Genomic DNA, 10,664 nt, shown 5'->3' with positions numbered 1-10,664 from the left:
AAACAAAGTCTTCTTTATCTGTCAGTAGGTGGACTGGTTAGGTCCAGCATTCCCTCACCCACACAAAGTTCCCTTCCCGTGCCCCAGAGATCCCAATTGGATCATTGTGTACATTTCTTCTAGAATAATCTTTCCACAGCATATTTCTTAACATTTCCCACACGAGCCTGAATGCTTTCTCTACAGGCTTCTATTCCTTTCTGATTCGATTTAACACAGCAATTATGTAGCACACTAACAGTGTCCCCACCAGCAATTACTCCAGGTCTGGGATTCTGTCCCCACGCCATTCCCTTCACCTGAATTGTTCCCTCACACCTGCTCCTGCAAGAACACCTCCAGATGTTCCCAGCCTGGACTCAGCTTCTTCCAATAGCCAGCAAGGAATGCCAGCCTGGGTCCCACCACTGCATGAAGTTCAATTCTGCCAATAATCAGAATGAGCAAGAAGCAGACTCTTCCCTAGACCCCCCGGAAAGGAACCCAGCCTGCAGACACCTTCGTTTCAACCCAGCGGGAGCCATGTTGGACTCCTCACCTACAGAAATCTGAAGTAATCATTTGTGCTGTATTAGGTGATGAATTTTTGTGATTATTATTGCAGCAGCAATATAAAACGAATGCAGTAAGGATTTTGTGAAAATGTTGCAGGGGAAACTGAGAAACTGTGGTGAGCTTAAAATCTAGAAGTAACTCAATTGAAGGATGAAGATTGCTAAAAATAATTTTGTTTTTAACAAATGTAACTCGATAAACTCATGGATACTGCAGTAAACAATAACAGAGAAGGTGATGAAAAGTGGCTTTTTCTCAGGACCCACCAGTTTAAAGAAACCTCAGGGCCTTAGCTTGGTAGCTTAGAACATACTGCTGATAAGCAAAGGTGTATGTTCTATCAGGGAATGTGCAACATTCAACCAATAAATACGTTAATTACTGTAACAACATATCAATGTTTCGCTCTCTCTTTCTTCTCTAAAATCAATAATGAAATGAAGTTTCAGTAATATAAAAGGGACCCCCGGTAACATCCATGATCAGTGGAGAAATGTGTTTTTTTTTTTCCCCCTGGAGATGGATTACTCAGTGTGATAAACAATCTCACTGAAGTTCCTCTAGCTCCCCTCGGTCCTCCAAATTCAGGATGGCTCTGCTCCATGGTCAGAGGTCACACTGTTGGTCACTGAGAATTCATTCTCTGGGTGAACTCATCCTGTAGTCAGTGAACCATATGGCTTTCTGCCAGTTGACCTTGAATGAATAGAGTGTTCGGTGTGGTCTTCATAGTCACTTATAGTGACCTTTTACCCTTGGTGCCCTGAGGAGGAGGGGACCTCAGGGCTGCAAGTGACCCTGCCCAACAGGAACAGTCTTTTGCAAAGGAACAGACTAGAGATAAAAGAAGGAAGCAGAGACCAAACCCCTCCCAGTAACACTACTTTCTGTATGAATTTTATTAAGTCACTTAAAATTGGCCCTGCCTCAGTTTCCACACTTTCGAAATGGGGCTACCTTACAGGATTGTTGTGAGGATTAGTGAGTGAAACTCGCTGGAAATATTTAGCACAGCACCCAGTACATTTTAGGTTATTTATGAATGTTAGCTGTGGTTGTGGGAACCTGGCTGAGTCACCTTCGGAAAGTTAGTTCACTCTCTGCACCTTTTTTGTCTTCTTTTCTGTCAAGTGAAAAAAAATTGAATTATTGAAGTGCTTCACTCAGTGTGTTTTTAATAGGTGTTTTATTGCTCTGACGTTTTTCTGTTGAGGAGGCCTTCAGTTCCCGGCTGTGCAGAGAAAAGCAAACATGTTATTTTAGCCCGAGGCTCTCCATTTACATCAGGTGACCTACTGGGTCTACTAATGTCTCCAGGGGAGGGTCAGGCACTGGATCAGGCACAAGGGGACTTTTCACTTCTCTTTGTGCTGGGCAAATGTTCAAGGTAGTGGACTCCAGTGTCCAAATCTCAAAGACAGGCCACAGAGGCCCAAAGAAGGAGATGTGTGGGAAGGTGTAGATGTGCGATCCATCGATGGCGTTGTAGAAGGAGACCTCCCCTGACTCATAGTCCAGGAAAACCCCCACTTTTTTAGGAGGATTGACACTTGTCAGTTTGGTCCTGGGGTCCGTGAGAGCCTGGAAGTCTTTTCCATCATTCAGCCTCATTGTCCAGAATCCGTTCTCAGGTTTTATTTTAACCCAAAATTTTCTCTCCACATTCTCCCTACAAACCCCAATTTGCCAGTATTTCCTGTTCCCTACCTCCACCTCCCAGAAATGTCTCCCCGACGTGAAGCTCTCACAGCCCAGCACACAGTAACCCCAGAGAAACCTTTTGGGGTTGTCTGGCACACTCTGGTGTGCTTCTGCCCGCTGCACGCTCCTCTGGTCCTCAGAAACACGAAGGATGGGGTGAGCAGTGTCCAGATCCAGAAACACATCCACTGCAGAGAGTTTGAATGGGGTGGGGTCAGCCATGGCTCGGGGACCTCAGTGCCTCAGACTTCAAGGCCTGAGTCTGGGTGAGGAGGCCAGAGCTCAGAGCTTGGAGTCTCCAACCTGCCCTAGATGTGACCCTCAGCAATCAAGAGAAACTGCAGGGGTCTTGTGTTCCTTGTGGGAGGGGAGGGTGAAAAAGGGTGGGGTTTCTCTAACCCACCATCTAGAGCTGGCAACTTCCTTCTACCATTCCCTGTTTCTCTTCACAAGTTGAGTGTGCCCACCAGTACACCGTCATGGATTCAAATGTCAACCCTTGTTCCACCCTCCTGAGCTAGATTCTGCCACAAACTCTTTTGCTACAGACTGAAGCTACACTGCTCACAAAAATTAGGGGATATTTTACGGCTTCATATTCATTTTGAAATATCCCCTAATTTTTGTGAGAAGTATATATAGTAATATCTTGAGCCTTAATTTCCTGTGTATGAAGGGACTAGAAATACTAATCTCTAGGGTAGAATAAGAAAAAGTCTGTGACACATTTAGCCCAAGTTTGAGCATGGAGGAAGTGCCTGTTGTGATAACATAGATCATATCTCTTCTTTTTGGGGGGCCATGCTGGGGGCTTTGTGTGGTCTAGGGCCCATTACCCACCCTCTTGGGCCCCACAAATCAGTCCTCTATCCACTGCATCACTGGGCTCCCCCGCCTTTGGTTACCTGCTGGGTTTGGCCAAGGGGAGGTACCAGCTGAGACAGGAAGGAGAAAGGAAAGAGGCCCAGCACTGACTCCCCCACTTCCTCCACTGGAGATGCTCTGACAGAGCCTGACTCCTCTCAGGCAGCCTCTCCCTGAGCTCCAGCTTCCTCTGGGCTCCAGTGACTGCTCCCTGTCCCTCCCCCTTCAGCCTAGGGGTGGTGACAGCTCCCACTGTGGGAGCCCTGGGGCACCATTCATCCTTGCTGGTTTCCTTTAATGCCACCCCTGCCTCTGGAAGTAGTTCCTTCTCTATCCTTCCTCCATCACTGTGCAGATGTGGCTGTGAACACAACCAACTCCATCTCTGTGTCATGAATGTCTTTCATCTTTTCCTGCTGTGACGTTTGGCCAAACTTACAGTTTTTACCAAGCACACCAAAGCTATCTACATGATGATTATCGTTGTTCCTTAAAATACAGCCATTAACATTTTTAATAGTAAAAGCTGGATGTCATGACAACTGAGGTCAATAATAAATGGGTGATAAAATCGATTATAATCGATAGAATAATCTATCACAAGAGCAAGACATATGGTTTGGTGCCACCACATACTTTGTGTTTTTGTCTTATCAATCATTAGTATCCAAGTTATACCATTAAAAAAACTACTGTAAGGTGTCTGTTAGCAGTGAATAATCTGAGCTGATTGCCAGGTCATCTGTCTGCTCCAACCCTATACCTCTGTGAGTAAATTACCCTATAATATGGTCTGTTATATTCTAAGGGGTGGCTTGCATCATTTTCAGTTCTTAAGATACTTTCTCTTTACCATAGTCATTACCAGCAAGCAAACACTCATTTTGAATAGGCCATGCCTTTCTTATGTATATTTTGACCAGTACACATTCATTACCTCTCTTAGTCTTCAACTCAACCCAGTAGGAATTACCACCATTATCTAAAGTGAGGAGACTAAAGCTCAGAAACATTGTGTAACCTGAGGACACACAGGGGCAGGAGGGGCAGAGCTGGGTCAGGTCCCATCCTGACTCTCCTGCAGCCCCTTCCCCCAGCTGCACCCCCCACGCCTCTTCCTTCCCACAAGGACCTGTGGAGCCCAGGACAGCAGCTGTCCCTGTTTCTCTGGGTTCTCTGCAGCAGAAGGGTACACCTTTGAGACCAGGACCTCAAGTCACCCTCCGAGACTCCCCCAGCCAGAAGTTGGAGAAGGAAAAGGGAGCAGGGTCCATTGGTTGTTATTCTAGGGAACATAAAGTGACTCACTCACCAGGTTGGAAAAGGGCCGTCTTCCACTCTGAAAGGAAGGAGACATAGACAAGGAAAGGTCATCATTTCTGTTCTTCCCCCACCATCCCCCTCACTAAGCCTCTTCTCCCTCCTCTCCTCAGTCTCTTCAACATCCGGTTTCCTGCATCTACAGCTCTGCGGCTCAGGCATGAAACCTCTCTGCATGTTGGGCTTCTCTTCATCACACTGGAGCTGCAGGCGACATGGCCATGCTGAGCCCAGCCAGGTGTGCGGGCATCTGTGTCAGCAGGGTGAGGGGACACTGTATGTGGAAGGTCCTCTCTGAGTGTCCAGGAAGGCTGGGTGGTGCCCACAGAACATGGGCCTCTGAGCCGGATCCGATCATAACTCACCAGGAGAGAGAGTTTAAATGCTTTGTACACAGAGAGCATCACAGTCACTCACCAGTGTAGGTCTGAGACTTCTCACCTGCAAAGGGAGACAGCAGAGTCACCTGAACTGTCATTGCACTCATCTGATTTTCTTTTTTGACCCTCCCCCCCCCTTCCTGCCTCTCCCTCTGCCTCTTCAGTTCTCTGCTCCCCCCTCTTTAAATCAACTGCATCTAGTGACCCTGCAGGCACCCTGCACGAGCTGTCCCAGCTGTCACTGCAGATCTGTGTGTACCTATCTGCACAGCAGTCACCCTTGTCTGCAGTGTTGCTTTCCAAGGTTTGCTACCTTCCTTTCACAGTGGTCAAGAAATATTAAGTGGAAAATACCATAAATACACAATTCATACCTTTTATTTATTTATTTATTTATTTATTTATTTATTTATTTATTTATTTTACAGAGAGAGAGACAGACAGACAGGAACGAAGAGATGAGAAGCATCAGTCACTAGTTTTTCGTTGCGTGTTGCGACACCTTAGTTGTTCATTGATTGCTCTCTCATATGTGCTTTGACCGTGGGGCCACAGCAGACCGAGTAACCCCTTGCTCAAGCCAGCGACCTTGGGTCCAAGGCTGGACACCTCGGGGTCTCAAACCTGGGTCCTCTGCATCCCAGTCCGATGCTCTATCCACTGTGTCACCGCCTGGTCAGGCAATTCATACCTTTTAAATTGTACATTACTCTGAGTAGTTTGATGAAACATCATGCCATGCCACTGCCACCAGTCCTGGGGAGAATCATGCCTGTGTCCAGCATGTCACCACTGTGTACCCCACCCCCTCACCTTAGTCACGTGATGGGGAACCTATGACACGTGTGTCAGCACTGACACGTGTAGCCATTTTTGATGACACGTGACGCATACCAGAGAAGTATGGGGCCACATGCCGAGAAGGACGTTTCATCCTCGGCTACTGCACCCAGGTACCAGGCTACTGCAGGAGCCTAGGATAAAACTTTGCTGTATTGTAGACACTCTGTTCCAGAGGTCTGAAGGCCAAAACAACAGAACTCCAACACAGAGCATCTAGTTCTGGGACATCCGGTTGGGCCGTTAGGGGATCTCTGACCTCACTTCCGGCAGGTGGAGCAGGAAGCAGCGGAATGCCATGGGGGACGCATCTCTGGGGGCCCTGTGATCGCCATTACCAGCAACCACATAACCACAGCAACCATCATCCAATCTACTGTTCTGGGGTGTCGTGGATTTCTAATTGATCCTCATTACTAAGATAAGTGAGGGGGAGGCTGGGAGAGGCGAGGGCCTGTGCTATGGGTGCCGTTTCCCGCCATTAGAAATAGCGGCAGCCATCTTCATTTACATAAGATGCAACTTGCAGAATTTCAAGACAGCATCTGGGCTCAGGTGTTTGTCGACTTAAGGTCAAAGCTTGAGAATCTGGAAAGGTGCCGCTTGGAGAATCAAGAGGAGTGCCACTATGAACAGGAAATTTGGAGTGCCTGGAACCGATTACCAGACACTTTTAGCACCCTGAAAAATATGACAATGGCTTTACTCACAATTTTTCCCTCTACATACTTATGTGAGACCTTATTCTCAGCATTAAATAATATCAAAACCAACAAAAGAAACAGATTGACCGATGAAGTTAGTAGCGCTTGCTTGGGCTTGAAGTGTACAAAATACCAACCTTCAATGGAAGATTTAGCCAATGAAATTCAGCAACAAAAAGTCACTAATAGGCAGGTTAGTTAAAGAATTCCCCCTCCCCCCCTCACTTATCTTAGTTCACAGTACCCCACACAAGTTAAATAATATCAAGACCAACAAAAGAAACCTACTGACAGATGAACAAAGAAGTCACTAAGCAGGTAAGTTAAATAATTAGTTTTTTGTTTATTAAATACAGTTATATATTACAATTATATATTTTTGTTACTTAAACTATAAATATCACAAAATTATGGGGTTTTTTCTCAAAGTGACACACCACCTGAGTTATGCTTGGTTTTTTGGCGAATTTTGACACACCAAGCTCAAAAGATTGCCCATCACTGTTCCAACCTGTATGTGGTCAAAGGGTATATAACCAGCCTCTGAAATGTATTAAGCACGCATGATTTGGGTCTGCAAATGCCTCTTGTTAGCCATAAGCGGCCGGCATATTTAATAAATCTCTTTCTTTTTAAATTATTTTTATTTATTTATTCATTTTAGAGGAGAGAGAGAGAGAGAGAGAGAAGGGAGGAGCAGGAAGCTTCAACTCCCAAATGTGCCTTGACCAGGCAAGCCCAGGGTTTTGAACTGGCGACCTCAGAGTTCCAGGTTGATGCTTTATCCACTGCGCCACCACAGGTCAGGCCTCTCTTTCTTTTTAAAACCCTTCAAAATTCATCTGGACTTGGTGTCTCTATGTAAACCCACGGAAGTGAGGTACGGTACTTTACAGTATCTGGGGTACGGTACTTTACAACAATATGAGAGAGCAATCAATGAACAACTAAAGTGCTGCAACAAAGAATTGATGCTTCTCATCTCTCTCCCTTCCTGTCTGTCTGTCCCTATCTGTCCCTCTCTCTGTCTCTGTCACAAAAAAAAAGAAAGAGAAAAGGAAAGAAAGAAAGAAAGAAAGAAAGAAAGAAAGAAGAAAGAAAGGAAAAAAGAAAGAAAGAGAAAGAAATGTGCATTGGGAAGATTATTCTAGAACAAATGTACACAGTGGCCTGACTTGGATCTGTGGGGCACAGGAAAGGAACATCGAGTGGGTATAGGAGTGTTGGACCCAACCAGACCACCTACTGGCAGATTAGGAAGCCTTTGTCCTCTGCCATTGCAGGCAGAGGAGAATAAATACACCTGAAAATCCAGATGCAGCACAGAGAAGACACAGAGCATGAAGGAACCTTCTCAGCAATTTATATAAAAATTCTCTGAATTTGTAAAATATGCCCATTGGTCTCTGGTAGCACTGCATCTGGAAACCTGAGAATTGTATTATTTGGGAATGCATTTGAGACCTGAATTTCTGAGGAGCTAAAGGTGGCGTGGGTCTGGTTTCTTCCTGTTCACACTTTCACTCTGCTGCCAGTAGAAACGGGTCCTCCCATTCTTCCATGGAGTCTCAAGAGAAACACTTTGAGGACTCACAGACAGGAGGACGAGGTGCTGGTAAGATTCATTGGGATAGAAACGAAGGACGGCCCTCAGTTTCCCAGTGTCCCATCTCCGTCCATCCTGCAGTGGAAGAAGTCCAGCCTTGTCTTCCTCAAGCTCAGAATAAGGACCAGGATCCAGAACGTCTATGCCATTGGTTCTCAGTCTGTGACAAAGCTTAGTCAGTCTCTGTCCCTATTCTGCTAGCTTAGTCTCCATCACTGGCTGTGTTCCAGTCACCGCTGCACTGCCTGGTGTGGACCCAGGCTCATGCTTGAAGCCCACGTGGGGCCCACAGGGCTGCTACGGAGAGAGAGCACGTGAACAAGCACGTGAACAAGCACGTGAACAAAGCGGCTAACAAACGCGTGTTCGCAGAGGAACATGTGTTACCGAGCAAGAGAGAGAGAGAGAGAGAGAGTTTTGCTGAACTTTGAGTGTATTACCTAAGGCTTCAAACTGACCAGTCTCTTTCCCAGTCCTTTGTGGGCTTGTGCTGGGCCCTTCCCCTAATTTCCTGGAACTTCCAGGGTTCTGTGCCGCGTGTTCAATTCAATGCTTTTCTCAGGCTAGAGACTTTCCCGTTATGGTCGCCATTTTTCTCCTACTACGAATGACTCAGTGTAGGGATGTCCCCCTGTGCCATCTTGGCTCCATCTGGGCATGTTCCCAACAGAGGAATTTCCCTGCTGTTTTTATTCCTCACCCTCAGTAATCCTGGTTAATAGCTGGTAACAGGTCCTTCCTGCCCACTTCGGGGACTAGGTCCTGAGTGTGGAGAATGCAGCAGTCTCCTGGGAAGGCTGTGAATGTTGTCACTTCCTAGTGAAGCACGCTTGATGTCCTCAGCAGCTCACAGTAGATAAGGCTTAATGTCTGATTCCCTATGCTCTCTTCCTTTATTAATACTAACTAGCTACACTCACTAACAGCCCTGTTCAGAGCCAATCAGAAAACAGTGCTTTCAAAGGGGGACTTTGCACTGTTTCTCATTGGGAGCAAACTCCTTTCCCCACCCTTTTTTCTAGATAAGAGACTCAGCTACAATAAAGAACTATCGAGTGGCTCAGTGCCTGATTTTCAGCTGGGAGTGCCGAGGGTAAGCGGGAAGAACTGGTGAAAGCCAGGGGTCCAGGCCCCCTTAGGAGAGAGTCTGTGGAGCTTGGTGAGCCTGCAGGGCGTTCCTCACCCAGAGCAGGAATGTGGTGCTGTGACCATGCAGGTGAGGGCACAGTGGGAATGTGGAAGGAAGGCAGGTAAGCCTGCACTCAGAAATCCGTGGGAGGGAGACAACCGGAATGAAGGAGCTTGACAACTGCATGTTCCTAGGAACTTCCTGTGGTCAGGAAGCAGCAAAGGGTTCTTACAGGCTCTGCTGCTCGTCTCTGGGAGTGTGTTCTAAGAGGTTCTAAGGTACGGTTGATGCTGAACTTACGTTTGGCTGTCTGCCTCTTGAGAGCCAATACTCAAGAGTCGGGGCTGGTGGAAGGAACGGTGGTTTATTCAAGAACCAGCAACTTTTGAAGGTGATGGACTAATGTTGCAAAGACCATCTTAACAATTGGGCAGGGGTAGGAGTTTTTGGAAGGAGGGAGAAAAGCAACATTAAAAAGAGGAATTCAAAGGAGGGGGTTGAATGTTCTGCACGGAGGCACTAAGTGCAAGACAATGCAGTCTGTTCAGATAAAAGGTTGAAGGTCCTGACCAGGCAGTGGCACAGTGGATAGAACGTTGGACTGGGATGCAGAGGACCCAGATTTGAGACCCTGACATTGCCAGCTTCAGCGCGGGCTCATTGGGTTTGAGCAAGGCTCACCAGCTTGAGCCCAAGGTCACTGGCTTGAGCAAGGGGTCACTCAGTCTGCTGTAGACCACCAGTCAAGGCACATATGAGAAAGCAATCAATGAACAACTAAGGAACCGCAACGAAGAATTGATGTTTCTCATCCCTCTCCCTTACTGTCTGCCTGTCCCTATCTGTCCCTTTCTCTGCCTCTGCCACACAAAAAAATAAAATAAAATTTTTTTTAAAATAAAAGGTTGAAGGTCAGCCATTCTCCCAGAACGACAATGTCTGGAAGTCAAAGCCAGCTTCTTCTGATTCTTCTGAAGTAAGGTCCTAGAATTCTTAAGGAAACAGGTTGTTTATCCGTAGTCTCTTATTAGTTAACAGATCATCATTTACAGAAATAATGTTAAAAGCATGGTCAGGTGGGTTACAAGGGTTGTGTGTTAAAGACTTACATGTGAAAATCTTCATTATGGAATCATTTGTAATATAGAAAAATGTGAACTAACTTACATTTACAACAATTAAAAAATAAAAAGTAACACACTGTCTAACCAGAGGGGTTTCCAATCTAGGTCTGCTGGCCATTCATGCCTCCTCTTTGGAGAAATGTCTTTTGAGGGCCTCTTCTCATTTTTTAAATTAGATTGTTTGGTTTTCTGGTGTTAAGTGGTCAAAATATGTCCAGAAATATTCACCTTTATATGAAGCAAAGTATATGATTACCATTATACATTACTTATATTTTATTCTTTTATGGGTTTCATTTATATTATATACCTCTGTGGTTTGAAAAAAAATTTTTTTCATTATTTATTCATTTTAGAGAGGAGAGAGAGTAGAGAATATGAGAGAGAAAGGGGGGGAGGAGCAGGAAGCATCAACTCCCATATGTGCCTTGAACCAGCGAC

The 10,664-nt window shown here is 45.9% G+C and overlaps 1 pseudogene; it reads right to left on the bottom strand.

Moving 5' to 3' along the window:
• Positions 1–1,724: 1,724 nt before the first annotated feature.
• LOC136382935 (butyrophilin subfamily 3 member A3-like) lies at positions 1,725–5,754 on the bottom strand (annotated as a pseudogene).
• Positions 5,755–10,664: the final 4,910 nt, after the last annotated feature.

The sequence above is a fragment of the Saccopteryx leptura genome, chromosome 11 (genome assembly GCF_036850995.1).
Source record: "Saccopteryx leptura isolate mSacLep1 chromosome 11, mSacLep1_pri_phased_curated, whole genome shotgun sequence".
NCBI classification, from domain to species: Eukaryota; Metazoa; Chordata; class Mammalia; order Chiroptera; family Emballonuridae; genus Saccopteryx; species Saccopteryx leptura.
The sequence above is the reverse complement of the archived record's forward strand: the minus strand, read 5'-3'. Positions and strand labels throughout refer to the sequence as shown.